The sequence below is a fragment of the Centrocercus urophasianus genome, unplaced genomic scaffold (assembly GCF_019232065.1).
Source record: "Centrocercus urophasianus isolate 14NV4802_14NV808 unplaced genomic scaffold, USGS_Curo_1.0 seq_15, whole genome shotgun sequence".
Taxonomy (NCBI): Eukaryota; Metazoa; Chordata; class Aves; order Galliformes; family Phasianidae; genus Centrocercus; species Centrocercus urophasianus.
Window position 1 is genome coordinate 23,469,886 of NW_024884697.1, and position 15,561 is coordinate 23,485,446.

General features: G+C 39.9%; 1 long non-coding RNA gene across 1 annotated transcript; it reads right to left on the reverse strand.

Annotated features, from left to right (window-relative positions):
• Positions 1-7,946: 7,946 nt before the first annotated feature.
• On the reverse strand, positions 7,947-11,499 carry LOC122158946. Its single transcript, XR_006168361.1, has 3 exons — positions 11,389-11,499; positions 10,039-10,210; positions 7,947-8,091 (listed from the first exon to the last, which is right to left on the reverse strand). It is a non-coding gene; the product is annotated as an uncharacterized LOC122158946 (long non-coding RNA).
• Positions 11,500-15,561: the final 4,062 nt, after the last annotated feature.

A 15,561-nucleotide genomic window follows, 5' to 3' on the forward strand; every position in this document is an offset into this window, starting at 1 on the left:
TTTTTTTCCTTCATACTATTGTAATAATCTTCTCCAGCCTGGGGGCTGGAAACCATTAGGCTGCTTGTTTTTGGGCCTTTCAAGCAGAAGTAACTCTTCATCTTCCCTTGATCTACTGCAATCCCTGGTTCTTTTCCTTCAGTCATTGCTGTGGGCTTTGCTCTCTCTGTAGGCTTTTTCTTGATGGGAGCTGAGGAACTTTAATCAGAGAAATCCTGTAGTAGTGCAGCTGTAGTTCATGCATGCAAGTTGAAGTCCCCCAGCTCTGTGTGTTGTGTATGCTTACAGTGCGCCTGTTTAGAAATTCATGATATGTGAAATAATAGCCTAAATATTTCCAAAGCCTTTGCTTAATTCCTCTCTCTTTAATTTACTTGTACTCTACATTATTCCTCACCTCCTTTCATAAAAGCATGTCGTACTCATGGGAAGTTGTAAGACTGTACACAACTTTCTTTCCTACTTATACTCCTGGTTTTCTCATTTTCTGAGTTCAGGTGTGATTCCTCAGCGTGTCTATCATCTTTCTTCTGCAAGCAAATCCCTCTGCCAGACCCTGGGTCCCTCTATTCCTTCCAGAGCCATTTCCATTCATTGCATTAGTGGCACATCTCACTCCTGCAGAGCATCTGCTGTGTTCCATTCAGCCTGATATGTGAAGAAGCTCTCTTAAGCAACCCAAGCCTATAGCTGTGTCTAGACATTTAGTTCCGTGGAAGATAAAAACCAAACTTGCAAAATATATCCAAAGAGTCAGGGAAAAATTGAGCCTAATATGTCGAAATCTAGAAGGAAAGAAGAACAACATAATGGCAACCAGAGGATTTCAACTATTTGTTTTCAGCTCAGATCCTCAGCAATAAGCCTGTGATTTATTCCCTATGCCACTTTCCAGAATTTGGCCTAGAAGATGAAACTTGAAATGAATTATGCTAGCATAGTTTTATTTCAGCCACTGAATCACTTTTATATGCCTGCTTATTTTTATGGCTCCATTCAACACTGTACATGTAAGCCTCTCAAATAATGATGGGTTCATAATGACAACACTTCTTCAAGGTGGAGAATTATTATGAATTCATTGTAACTGGGGAACTGAGGTGTAGAAAAATTAACTTCTTGCCCAAGGTCAAGGAATTTCAGAGATTCAGTCCCAGTTCACTGACTTCACTCCCCCATTTCTACATGTTTATATATGTCTTTTTGCTTTTGAGTGTTTTATGACTATTAAATGACTGATGAACAGCATTTCATTCATTTATTTTAAAAACACCTCAAAATATTTGTCCTCCTGACAGACATGGTGAATTGGGATGCTTTGGCATATGAATCACAAATTGCTTCTATTAAATGACTGCAGTTTATAACCCTGCTCTTTCAGGGAACTTTATTTATTTATTTTTTTCTGATGGAATCAGCAGGAAAAACAAAACGAGTAGGTATTTATATCCAAACTAACACTGAGAAGTCAGGTAGTTCTGCTATCTTCCACTATATTTCTGTTGCTACATAAGCCAGCTATCTTATTGTGCTGCTCTGCATGTTTCTTTATATTTCATTGTATATCCAATTGTCATTAAGCGATAACAATTGAATGTGAAAGATTGCAACTACAGTAAAAAGTGCCATGATCTACTTTCTAACAGCATTGTTTCCACAAAGTTCACTGCAGATTGGAACATTAAAAAATAGTTATTAAAAGCAAAGAAAGAAGTAGTATTAATGTGGAGTTTCTGGATTCTATAGAAAGGGAGCTCTAAAGCAAACGTACGGAAATTTGTAAATAAAATTCCTTTTTTTGTTCAAAGGTTGAATCACAAAATGTCATGAGAAAAATTCTACCCTTAACATATTCATTTTTAGAAATTAAAAAAGGGGCAGATTCAAAATATTAAAAAAAAAAAAAAAAAAAAAAAAAAAAAGCAAATGCTTGGTTCTCTCAGCAAAAAAGAAGAAAACGAAGAAATGCAGAGTGTTATATATAGCACAAAACCAAATAAAATTAAGTATTTTCTAAATTCAGCAATGTTAGCCTTACTCTCCAGAGGTTACAGCATTCAATTACAGTGCAGTATAAAAAACAGACATACCTTCTCCGATCAGTTTTAAATAGCAATTGTAACTATTTCTGCTAGAAACTGGTTGAAACTGTTCTGCTTTTTGAGACACGTAGGGCCTAAAAAGGTCTCCAAGTATTCACATTCTTCCCTGGTCATGATTGAGTGTTTGACTACAGTGTCATTTTGTTTCTTTTTCTGGCTTGGACAACACCAGCAAAACCATTCCTAATTAGATGACTGCACAACTGACTGAATCTGGGGTTAAATTTTCTTTTCTGTTTTTAATAAATAATAATAACTTTAAAAAAGTTTTAAAAATGGACTGTTCAGTTCCATGATAGGTTTTGGTACAGCAGATCCCAAATATGAAACATGTCTGACTGACGACGTAGGTGTTTATCTCTGGACTGACTACTTTTATCTTTAGGCCACTGTTATTATCTTCTCATTCCATTTATGCTCAATTTAGATCACCCTTCTTCTGCAATTTCTGTATATTAGCTGGGGACCATGAGCATGTGGGGCTCAGGATTCAGGTAAGTTAATTATGGGAATTAAAATTAGCCGAGTAATGGCAAAGATCCTCATCTCAATGAAGAAAATTTCCAGTGGGCTGTGATGTCTCTTGGTAAGATCTACTCTTAAATCCCAAAATCTTAGAGATAGTTCTGATGAGGTACAAAAACAGACAGTAGAGGAATGAGTACATTTGGTGAAATTCTACCTCATTAACGCCACTGGGAATTTACTCAGTGGCTTTAGTGAATGAGAAAATTCACTCACTTGATAAAACAAAGTGAATGAACAGCCTCCTTATTTTTTGTAGTACTGTATTTTTATTACATTGTTTTCAAGATTTTAAGAAACTGTTTAATGACACCCAGCTTTCAAGAGCCTCTTGGAGTGTAAGCTTCTCAGGAACAGAACAGAACAGCGTGGAATGGAACAGGACAGGACAGGACAGAATAGGATAGGATAGGATAGGATAGGATAGGATAGGATAGGATAGGATAGGATAGGATAGGATAACAAATTGTTCCAGTTGAGAGGGTCTTGCAAAGATCATTGAGCTCAACTGTCAGAGTACTTCAGTGCTAAGCCAAATTAAAAAGCTAAAAAGAGGACCTATGCTTCGACATTAATGTTTCTCTTGGTCCCTGCAGCTTTCTCTGCAAGTTTTCCTTTTCAAAAGCCTCCTGTCACCATCCAGCATGCTTCTCCAGGACCTGGGAGGAACCCCCATTTCCGGCATGTTCTGAAAGCAGCAGCTAATGGATATGGGGAGGAGAGGAGGGTGTTATTTCAACAGTGGCTAGCTTCCCAGTTGAAGAACCAAATTACTCAACTCCCCATGCTGAATTTATGCCTGCAAATACAGTAAATGCACACCAGCAACTGCCCCAGAACAGTCCCAGGGCTTTGACCAGCAGCACCTGTTGGATCAGGGTCTGCTATTGGGTAACCCCACTGTACTACAAAGGGACGGTATTTTGGTGGGTACATTCAATTCTTGCTGGTATTAGTCATAGCCTCTGTGACTCATCGCTCTGGCTCACAAAGTAAAAGCAGATTTACCCTTTATAGGGTTTGGCAGTTGGCAGATGATTGTTTCGCCTCTGTGAATCAGGCTTTTATTTATTTAGAGTGTAATCAAGAAGGAACTGTCTGTTTTGTGACCTTCTACGCCAGTGAAAGGGAACAAAGGATTTCTCTTTATTATTATTATTTTTTGGCATCACGCAGTTAAGAGAACAATGCAAAACTATGATAAAGGGTCATTCTCTGGTTGGCTGCCTGCTTGGGTTGTAGCTGTGCGTTGCATTATCCCGGTTAGTCTGAAGAACTCTTTTGTTTTATAGTAGAAATAACTATTTAAATAAAAGTAAAAGTAGGTTTTGTATTCTTTAGAATTCATCAGGACAAAGTACTCCCTACTAGCAGATACCTGGATAACTGCATAACATACATAAAGTTCCTCAACTAATCCTGCTAAGCTCCTGCTGGACAAAAACTAATGAGAGAGTTTTGCAACATGCCTGGCTATTGGATGGAGTTCATCCTGCTGGATTTCAGTCTCATACAAATCCCAGAGAAAAATAATCAGGCAGCAGGCAGGGACTGTGGTAAAGCAGCTCAAGGACAGCAATTGGGACAAAATGCCTAAAATGCATCTAGAGATTGCCCAGTGATAGAGCTGAAACAAGTTATAAAAACATAATAAGTATCCAGAAACAATCCAGAAATAAGTTATCACTTATCCAGATAAGAAGAAAACGTTGTTTGGAAAGTTCATGTTGTACCTTAACTTTGCATTTTGTTTAAAGAAAATGGCTTCATCGGTGTGAAGAGCAGTAATTCACTCCTTGCTCCTGGCACTCCGTAGGCATTTCACTGACACCTGTAAATGATCTGCAATATGTTCAGGGAATGCCAACAAGCATTATTCATCACTACAGCTGCATTTGCTGCATAGCTTTCAAAGACAGTTATTTCAAAATATTTTTTCCCTTCAGTGTTTAACTAGAGTATGTTTCCAAATGTGATGAGAAACCTCGGTGCTTAGTGATCCTAAGCTAAACAACAGCAAAGTCAAAAAGGGGTCTTTTTTCATCCTTATTTTAAGAAATTTTCATTAAAGTTCCCTAAATTGAACAAACTTAAAGCAGGTCTGGGACTGGCTAGTTGCATGTGAGTCACCAGGTGATCACTGGGTGGTAGAGCTCAGAGCATTGCACCCATGAGGGAAGGGTTTCTTGTCCTGACTGCATTTCTGTATGGCCACATTGCAAAGATCATGAATGTGTTCTTTTAACAAGGTTGTCAGTTGAGAAGAAGAAATTGGAAAAACTCTAGAACGTTGAGTTACTTACATGAGAAGCTATTTTATAGAGTATCCCATGCTTCTTTTAAATCAATACTTTCTAGCATAGGAGAAGGCCTCAGCTTCGAGATAGGGAAAAATCTCCATCAGGTGTAAATAATGTATGACTGCTTAATCAGTTTAGAGTGGATGATATCCAAGCAAGACAAGTTTCCATGTTCCCACTGTTTCTACAAAGATTTTGATACTCTTAACAGTTTGAGAGTGTTTTCCAGCAAAAAGTGTTCTTAGCTTAGTATGCCTGTCAATGAATTACATCAAATGATCAAGGGATACTGCAGTTTCTTCTACCCTATGAACAATTAGGACAGGCTAAAGAACCACTGGTGAGAAATAGTTTCTCTGTCAGACAATGAGGTAGTGATCTACGAAGATCTCTTTCACCTCTCTATTTTTACTAATACAGGAAAGATGAAATGACTAAACGGTAACTGTGGATCTAGACTTAAGATAAAACTTAAGAGAAGTTCAGTTCTATTTCTGCTGAAGCCAAAGGGAGATCTCTGAATTGGTCCCAATTCATACTCAGCTCTATAGGTTTTTGTTGTTACTGTTGTTGGTTTTCATGCACTCAAGAATGTACATAGAGCGTGTTCCCAAACTCTTCACTGTGAGTCTGATAATAAAACTTCACACCACTGAGATCATATTTTAGTGTAGCTTCAGCTGAAATACTCCCAAAGAAAATGTTATTGAATTTCATAGTGTGTTCTATGACTTTCCTGTTGCAAGTAAAATGATCATGAACATAAATAGGTCAGGGAGAAAATTACTTAAGAGACACTTAACTGTACTTTGATCTTCTGCTTTCTTTTCCTCAGCAGCATAATGGCCCTGAGACCAGCAGCTGTCTACATGATGCAATACAATTGTACTTGGTATTGGTTGCCTGTTGTGATGAGGACAGTGCAGACATAGCAACTGAAGTTAATAGAACCCTGATTTTATTATGACTCTCAAGATGTTTGTTGTTCTTCGTATAGCACTTTTTCCTGTTTTCTTATGATAGTCAGGAGCCTCAATTACTGCTCAATAAGAAAATATTCCAATTTGCTCAACTGTGCAGAAAAGCCATCAGAGTTTAAAACCAGACACAGGACAAAAAGAAGGCATGAGTTGCTTTTTTTTTTCCTGATCTCTTAGTGTCACAATTTTAAAGCCAACCTCAAAGTGCATTTGGGCTTGCTCTGAGTCTGTGGGACTAAGAAAAAAGCAGACCCTATCTGAGACAAACTGTTCTGGCCACATATACAAGATAAAGAGTAGGGGAAATAAGCTGCTGTTAAGAAGATGGAAATTAAGTGCAGAGTGATAAAACTGCCCCTTCTTCCAACACACAGCTGTGTGGGCAGTGCCCAAGGCAGCACAGAGCCATCCTGAAGATCCAGGAGCTGACCCTAGCTGCTGCACATGGAGCGGACACAAAAGCTGAATCAGCAGCAAAGCAAAGCACTTTCTTAAAAAAGTCACTGTGAAAAATCGCAGTGAGCTGTCACTGCTGTCAATATTATTGCCTCTAGGTGTAGAGAGGTAGGAGGAACAACTCCTATTCTTTGCACATTGTCTCCTCTTGATCACTGCTTGACACGGAACACAAAAAGCAAAAGTTTACACAACGTTATGGAGGAACTGGAAGACTCCGTGTGTAAGAAGGCAGTGAATGCTACCAAATACAAGCAAAACAAAGCTCTAGTTCAATACCACACTTATATTTTTCTAATGTCAATAAGTTGATTTTTTAAAAACGATTCAAGGATGAAAATGCATTTCAGTGAACTACCTTCTGTTTTCCTGGTTCACACATCTTTCTTAGACTGACTTTGGAGCTGTTGGATTCAATGGGTTTTTTTGCAGCTTTTGGGGCTACCAAGAACTTTCTAAAGAACTTCCCTGAATCCATTGGCCCTGCAAACATACTGTTCTGCACATTTCTACCCACGAGACATCTGTGAGATGATCCACGAGTCTGTCTGGTTATGGAATGGGCCAAATGCCTCCTTAGCAAGGGTGGGCTGCACCACAGTGGAAAATCTTTTCTCCTCGGTATGCCCTTGATAGTTCTACAATCTAAGAAATGGGTTTCTACAAATAAACAACATCTGTGTGTTATCAGTATTATCCATCTTCAAGATGGAACACATTCATCTGAGCAGAGCCTGAAAGCCCTCCCAGGAATATTTTAAATCCATTTCTTAGGAAAGCAAACAGATACTTATGCCCAGCCCTATATCCTGCTCAGACTCCTACATTCACAAGGAGATCCACTGACCTCTCTGGTTCCTTACAGACAAGCTATAGTGCAGGGCAATTAGCCACCTTTAATTATTAGTACACTGTGGGGGTTTTTGACACATATACTTTGATTTTATCACTTCTTCTAAGTGAGAAATTTCAGTTTAGGTTGGCATTTTACAGATTGAATTAAAATGATCAGAAGGTTTTAAATACATAAATGCTGAGTATCCATGTAAACTCAAGTCAGATATCTAAATGATCAGAGGAGATCCCACGAAAACAAATGTGCACCAGTAGATTTGTCACAAGCACATTGCCATGTGATTTGAAGGAAGACCTGAAGCTGATGTGAGAAGTAAAACAAAACACATTATAATCCTGTATTTAGAAGAAATATGTGTGCATTTCAATGACTCGTGAAAAAGTATTCCAAATTAGGAAAATTATCTTACTTTTACCACACATTAGAAGTTTATTTGTGTTTAGGGAAAATATGAGAAAGAAAAGGTGAATGGCATTTCAATTTTCAGTCCTGATTCAGCAGAAAGAAATCTATGATTAAAAATGCTGGAGGATGCAAATCGGTTGCTTTCCTGGAACGTCAGGCAGGTGTTACTTATACAAGTAACTAATCCTGTGTGAATTATTCCTTCAGCGGGTGAACTTGTGGATTCACATAATTTAATAGAACTACTGCAATATAATTATATTTCAGAAAACAAAAACAGCAAAAAACAAAGGGAACTGTAGTAAATAGGAAAGTCTTACCTTCTCTCCACCACTCCAAATCCAGTTCATTGGTGAAATAGTCAGAAGTTCTTCTGGTTCCCAGTTCCAACTTCTTTTGCCTTCATGATGGTAAGATGTCATGAGCTATCCACTATTGGTAGTGACTGCTCCATGTGTTCTCCTATTCTGTTGCAAATGCAAAGGAAAATGAGTTTATAAAAAAAATCCTCCATGAGACTGGCTGAGATGCATGTTTAGTGACACAGAATCACAGAACTGAAGAGGCTGGAAGGAACTCCAAGAGCTTAATGGTGTCCAACACCTCTTCAATAGGTTGCACAGGTAGGCATCCAGATGGGTATATCTCCATAGGAGACTACATAAACTCTCTGGACAACCTGTTCCAGGGCTCCATCACCCTTACTGTAAAGAAGTTCTTCTGCGTGTTTGTACAGAACTTCTTGTGTTCTAAGTTTTAGGCCATTAGTCCTTGTCCTATCGCTACACACTGCAGTTCAGCTGATGGTCAGTTAAGAAGTACTCACTTGCTCAGGAAAGCACCTACTGCTAAACTGCCTGAACTGGTATTTTACCACATTAAAAAAGGTGTTGTTTCAAGGTTGTGATAAAAGCTTTAATTTATTAATACTACATGGAATTAAAATATAGCCATGAATCAAGTGACATTTTACATCTTCTATCCACATTCTATCCACTCATATCAGTTTCTTATGATTAATATGCAAACAGCTTTCTGCATCTTCCTTTCAGTACTGAGTGTTCTTCCAGAGAAAAAATAAATTAGATATATCAGTTTTTTTCTGATTTTTACCACTCGGAAGTTCTAAAGACCACACAAGGAGGCTTTTGGCAAGTGTGAAATATGGAGTTTTCCACAATAGTGGGTGGTTGCTTTTCTGAGAATCTCGAGCTTCAGTTATGACCAGCAGCTTGTGGAAACACTTTCAGACATGAGAAGTGCTGAGCAAATTATCCATTTTAGATGGAGATTCCACATCTAGATACGAGTTCCACTCCCAGCATGCAATCACCTCTCCCTGACAGAATTCTTTCCATCAGACAACGAGATACAAATTTACTTTCTTTTTTTTTTTATCACTATGGGTGTGATAAAAATCCACAAATACAGTAATAGATAGCAAGAAAAGAATTAACTTCTTTGTTGAATTTTGGTAGGCAAGTGATTTGATCCCTTGCATTTGTACGTTGTGTTTGTGTAATAAATAAATTAGGAGACAGATAATTTTTATTTTGTCATTCTATTTACATGTGATAACAGAGATATGCAGGTTTCAGCTTTGTATTAAAATCATATCAGTGTTTTGAGCTTGTAAGATTTAATGTTTTAAAGGTAATTCTCAAAGGATGTACAGTAAATGTGAAATCGGTATAAATTCTGCAGAAATGAACAGACTGCTAACCTGAACTACTTTGACTCTCCGCAAATCTGGTGTCCACTCTAAGGTACAGGTCTGCCATCAGGAGAGGGTGAGGAGAGGAACACGCTCCATTCATTCAGAAATAAGGGCTAAAATAGCGTCATGGAATCAGCCTTATAGATGCTGACCTCCCCTCGTTAGCACCAGGTGGAGCTTTGATGACCAGCTTCAGCCCGACAGCTTCCTTTCAGATGGCTTAGAATACGTAACATGAACCTGCAAGTGTCTATTTTCACCCAATACAGCAAAGCTTCTAATAGCAAGCATAAATGGAAGAAAAGTGCCATAAATATTTCTAAGTGTTTTGCTGGAGCAGGGCCAGAGTGCTCATCTGTTTGCAGGATCAAGCACTGAATCTTTAATGGCATTTAGCACTTGAAATCACTATTGATATCATTGCTCTAATGTGCTGTTGCAGCTCTGAAATGTGAAGGCCAGACCTGAACAGATTTCTTTGTCACCCATCCGTGCTGCTCTCTTTAGCATAAGGAAGTGAAGGTGTAGAAGAAGAGCTCACATTTGGCTGAATGCTGAGCACCTGAAAGTGATTTTCAATAGGGTCCTTCTCACAAAGACAGGAATGTTAAGAGCACGGACACAGAAGTGGAAACAGATTTCATATACAACTATTACATTTTCGTAATGGTCTACCAAGCCCCTGCCAGGCATTTACCTTCGGTGCAATTCAGGACATATGAGTTTAGAAGTCCAAATTTCCTCTGCAGTCCATGGGAAGAGACACTCAAAAGGCCAGTGGGAACATCCAAGCTAGCTGCCCATAATCTCCTGCTTTACCCATTTTGCTATTTAATTGCAGTATTAATGCGTGGTTGTTTCCTGGCAAGCTATAAAGTACACATGGAAAAAATATGATATTGCAAGAACACAGAGCACCTTTTTGAGTCCATTAAATTATCCCTGTAAACCGGTAAAAACTGCTTTCACTGAAGTTTTCTATTTAAGCAGCACAAAGTGTGTTTGTTTTTTTTTAATGCTGTCCTAAACATGCTTTTTCACAGCAATCTAGATAAATGGCCTATAAAAATGATGTTGCATTTTGCATCTGAGATGCTAAACTTTATTTGGGCACACATCAGAAAGATAAAATAGAAGCAACTTAACAATGTTACGCCTTGGCTTTGAACGTGGGGAACATAGCATGTTATCATTCTGCCAAAACAAACATGTTGCATTTGTGACAAATTTCCAGAAAAATAAATTTAGACTCATTAGCCACCCAGCTTTGTTTCCAAAATGACCTGAAAGAGTAGAATACTTTTCTCATCTACATTACTGTTGTTTTAGGCCAAGCAGAGATTGGCTTAAGTAGCTCTGTTCTGACTTTCATTAAACTATTTGACTTATTATGAATCTAGTCCAAACAAAGGAAAGAAAACATTTCAGCCAGCATTACAAACTGACTTATATGCAGCTTTTATAGAACAGAACTTTACGTTTGCATTGCTGACTCCAGTTGCCACAGTGTTTGGCAATTCTGCTTGTCCAGGAAGACTCACAGTTTGACAAGCTCCACTGCAAACAGCTCCACTCTGAGAACAGTCTCACCTAAGGCAGAGGCCTACCACTTTACTCTCCTATCTATTGTGGGAAGTGAAATCTGCTTATGGTGGCAGGTGCTGACAAGTAGCACCAGCAAAAGAGAAATCTGTTGTGAGATGGATCAATTCCTACCCTTCTACCACTTTCTTGCCAAAAGGGAAAGGGAAATTAGCAACTTGATCTATTCATTGGTGTGAAGCACTCTTTATTAGTTTGTTTAGGAGAGCTTTTACTGATACATGAAATGTGGATGTTGGTATTTCTGTAAACCCCTGGCTGTTTTGCAGATCCATCAGTTTTATAGCCTGCTCCAGTACGCAGAGGGCTGAGCTCAGACCTGCACAGACACTCTGATTGAAACAGCAAAGGAGAGGCACTGCAGTTATCTGCAGAATTCTCCCACCACTTCAGTTCTGGCATTACTAGCAAACATATCATAAAGGACATGTCAACGAAGACCTACCTGTTTGTGGTACACTTTCCTTAGTGAGCCCTGCAAACAGCTCTGGTCCTGTGGAGGTACACAAGCCCATGCGGCCTCTTGCAGCAGCATGAGGGTTTTAGTCCACTCTCAGCTCTGAAATGAATAATTTGCATCAATACATGTTTGCAGATGGCCAGGTCTGATTTCTGTGCTGCCCCTTTTGAATGTTGTTTTTTTAAGGATCAATATTAACAGTACCAGAGATTATGGCATTGGTTTGGTGTAAAAGAATGACATTTCAACAAAAATTATGCCTCCATCTTTCTTGTGCACTTCATTCCCGTGACAGCAATTTCTGGACGGGATTATTCAGATTGGCTGTAGCTTCTTTTATGTCTGACAGCCCTGTCCCTACTGATGTGAGGTGAAGGATGTGTGGTAGATAATGGGGTAGGGCTGTGACATTCCTCAAAGGCTTCTAATTCCTGTTCTGTTACAGAACTCTCTAGGGGACCCTTCCCTCGGAGCTCCCTCTTCCTGTTACCTCAGCTGATGGGACCAAGGCCTGTGTAACACCACGTATTACAGGCTCCTTTCAGATGGGAGGCTTAAATTACACATCCTATTTCATTCCCACAGATTTGTGTCAGTGGGAACATGTTCTTACTGATCTGAAAGTTGAAGAACTTGTGAGTTAAACCTTTTCCTGTGCCACTGAGCTCTCCCACCTGCTAAATAGCCTCTGAATTATTAGTAGTGATGGTGTTGCCATAGCAAAAAAATATTTAGAAGCAAGCAATCTTAAGAAGACCATTTTGGATAGTTTTAGATCAATGGATTTTGCAGTTTTTATTTTAATTTAAAATATTGTCACCTAGTAAGTAAATAAATAGTTGTAGTTAATATGAAGTTCTAGCTCAGTTGGCTGAACTAAGCAGTGAAAGTTACCTGCAGTGTTGTCACTGGAGTATTTCTGAAATGTAAGAAGCTGTACCTTGATCCAAGAGCCATAGCTCAGAAACTGTGAGGCTGGGGATGATGAGAGGCCCATGTGCAATGGGCAGATGATGTTAGTCATGAAAACCTGTACAACTGGATGAAACTGGAATGTCAATGCAGACAGACACCTGGAGCAGAACTTCCACCACTTCCCACCTGCAAACTTGAAGTTTTTAGTTGACTCTGGAAGATTCCATCCTGATTTGAAAAAAGGAAAGTGCAGAGTTAGAGAAGCTAGTGGTGTTCTACAAGTGGTTGGCAGTGCAAAGAAGAAAACTCATCTCCAGAATGACACCTTGAGACTTCTGGTCCTGTACGAATGGCCAATGGGCAAGGGAAGAGCCACCGATGTAATCTTATCTGGACTTCAGTAAGACCTTTGACACAAAACCCCACAACATCCTTCTCTGTAAATTGGAAAGATATGGATTTGATGGGTGCATTGTTCAATGGATGAAGGACTGGATGGAAGATAGAATCCAGAGAGCGGTGCTCAATGGCTCCATGTCCAGATCTGTGATGAGTGGTGTCCCACAGGGGTCAGTGCTGGGACCAACAATCTTTAATGTCTTCATCAGTGCCATCAACAGTAGGGTTGAGTGCACTCTCAGCAAGTTTGCTGATGACATCAAGCTGTGGGATGTGGTTGATATACCAGAGGGACGGGATGCCATCCAGAGAGACCTAGATAGGCTTGAGCAGTGGGCCCAGGTGAGCCTCACAAGGTTCAACAAATCCATGTGCAAGGTCTTGCAACTGGATCAAGGCAACATCCACTATCAATACAAGCTGGGGGATGAAATTGAGTGCAGCTTTGATGAAAAAGAACTGGGGTAATAGTGGATGGGAAGCTGGATATGAGCCAGCAATGTGCCCTTGCAGCCCAGTAAGCCAACCATATCCTAGGCTCCCAGCAGGGCAAGGGAGGTATTCTTGCCCCTTTAGTCTGTGCTAGTGAGGCCCCATCTGGAATACCCCCATCCAGATGTAGAGTCATCAGTACAAGTAAGACAAGGACCTGTTGGAGCACGTCCAGAGAAGGGCCACAGAAATAATACAGGTGATGGAACATTTCTCCTGCAAGCACAGGCTGAGAGAGCTGGGGCTGTTCAGCCTGGAGAAGAGAAGGCTACGGGGACACCTGAGAACAGCCTTTCAGTATCTAAAAGGGAGCTACAGAAAAGGGTACAAACTTTTTAGCAGGGTCTGTGGTGATAGAGCAAGGGGAAATGGCTTCAAGTTTGAAGAGGGGAGATTTTGGTTAGATGTAAGGAAAAAGTCTTATGCAGTAGGAGTGGTGAGGCACTGGAACGGGTTGCCCTGAGATGTGGTGGATGCCCCATCCCTGGAAAGTTTCATAACTAGCAGTGGAAGTCAGCATGGTATTACTATTCTTCCTCAAAAGTTCCTTATTCTTATGAAGCTAATTAACTAATGAACCAAAAAATGCAAAATGCCTGATGTTCAGAATTTCCCACCTTCTGTGGGCTTCACATTTAATACTGCAAAATTACTTTTCTGACTTAAGTGAAGCCAGCAAAAATTCACAGAGTTTGATTTTACAATTTTGTTCTTTTTCCCCTCCGTTTCTTCTGCCATAAGTAACGTCATTAACAAAAGAGCATCTCCTCCAAAACACAACACTGCCAGTATACTGCGCCTTTCCTTTCTCGGTGGAAACAAACCCACAGGGCAGGGTGTCAGGGTTGAGGCAGGCTTGCATGCAGCACAGCTGCAGCTGTGGAACAGCGTGTGCCATCCACGTCAGGTCAGACGCACATCGTGCCATTGCGCTGGAGGCAAAGTGGCAAAGGTTTACATTAAGAGCAGGACTGAGTCTGGGACAGCGAGTGCATCAAGTATGAGAATAATGCTTCTTTCTTTAGCCATCTCCAGGCTCCACCCCGTTTCTCAAAATTGCTGAACTATTTACAAATGTTTAAGAGAACCTCTGTGTTATTAGAGGAATGTTTACACTGCCACCCGTTCCCAATGCAGGCAGAGCTACACAATCAAGGCCCACCCCAAAGACAAGAGCTGCACTATAAGATCAAAATATGCGCTGGTTCTTCTCTCCACTACCATACAAGGCAGCTCTGCATTCCTGCTGGTAACCTTTTATTACCTCCTCAGTTTTCCAGATCACTGCCAGATTTCTTGAACTTCATGGAATGATTACAGCCTTCATAAATGTAAACTCCAGAGTTTGCTTGGCAGTTTTGTATGGGAATGTCAAAATGAAGAAAATAAAAAGGTTTTCAGCAAAGACCACTAGGAGCTTTTGCACAGTAATGGCTGCAGTTACTACAATTTATAGTCCAATAAACCTCCCCAGCTAGAGAGAACCCAGTCTCAAAATGCCACTGTGATGTTGCTATTATGCTCATCCCACGGGGGATGCTAGCTGAGGAACAGTATGCCAAAGGAATTTAGGCAATGTCCCACTGCATTCAGAACAGGGATGGAATGAGATGTCAAATGTTTCTGCTTTCTAGTCACAGCCTGCAGTCTACTAAACTAAATGCCTTTAGAGAGGAAGAAAGTATTACACAAAAAGGATCCCAGCTTGTATTAGCACGTTATGTCTGAGTTAGATTGGACCAGGAGCACATTTGCTTGTCACAAATAGGAAATTTGTAAAGGTTTTTGTGAACAATTCAGCACATAAAAAAAATGAAGTGATGCAAGTCAACAAAAGCTTAAAAGCATATGAATGCATTTCATATACAGAATTTTCTAATTGAAAACATGCACTGAATTCCTGGAGTGAGAGAGATGCTGCCTGTGTTCTGCCCATGGTGTTCTGCCTTCCTATTCTGGGAGGTTACTAAAATGCTTCCTAAGAACAGAGGAACTGTTTGCTGATTTTATTCTTACTGATTAATGCTAATTTCTGTCCTGAAGACACTTTCAAAACTGTTTGTTAAAAAACGCCTCCCCTCCCAGCTTGTTTAAACTGAAACTTTCAAACTATGTCTTTTTTTTCTTCATGTTTTCTTTGACAAAGACCGCTGTCCAACTGAGACAATCCTCTCTCAGGAGCTTTTATTGAGTCCAATTCCTAGGCAACACAATTCATTTGTTTGTACCTGGGGACTCCATAAATATTTCAGTACCTGAATCTCAGCTGCCAGAACATCTCACTTCCAGGTCCAGCATTTGAAATATGGATAAAGATAGCAACAAATCAGAATGCTGAGCAGAGATTCACTC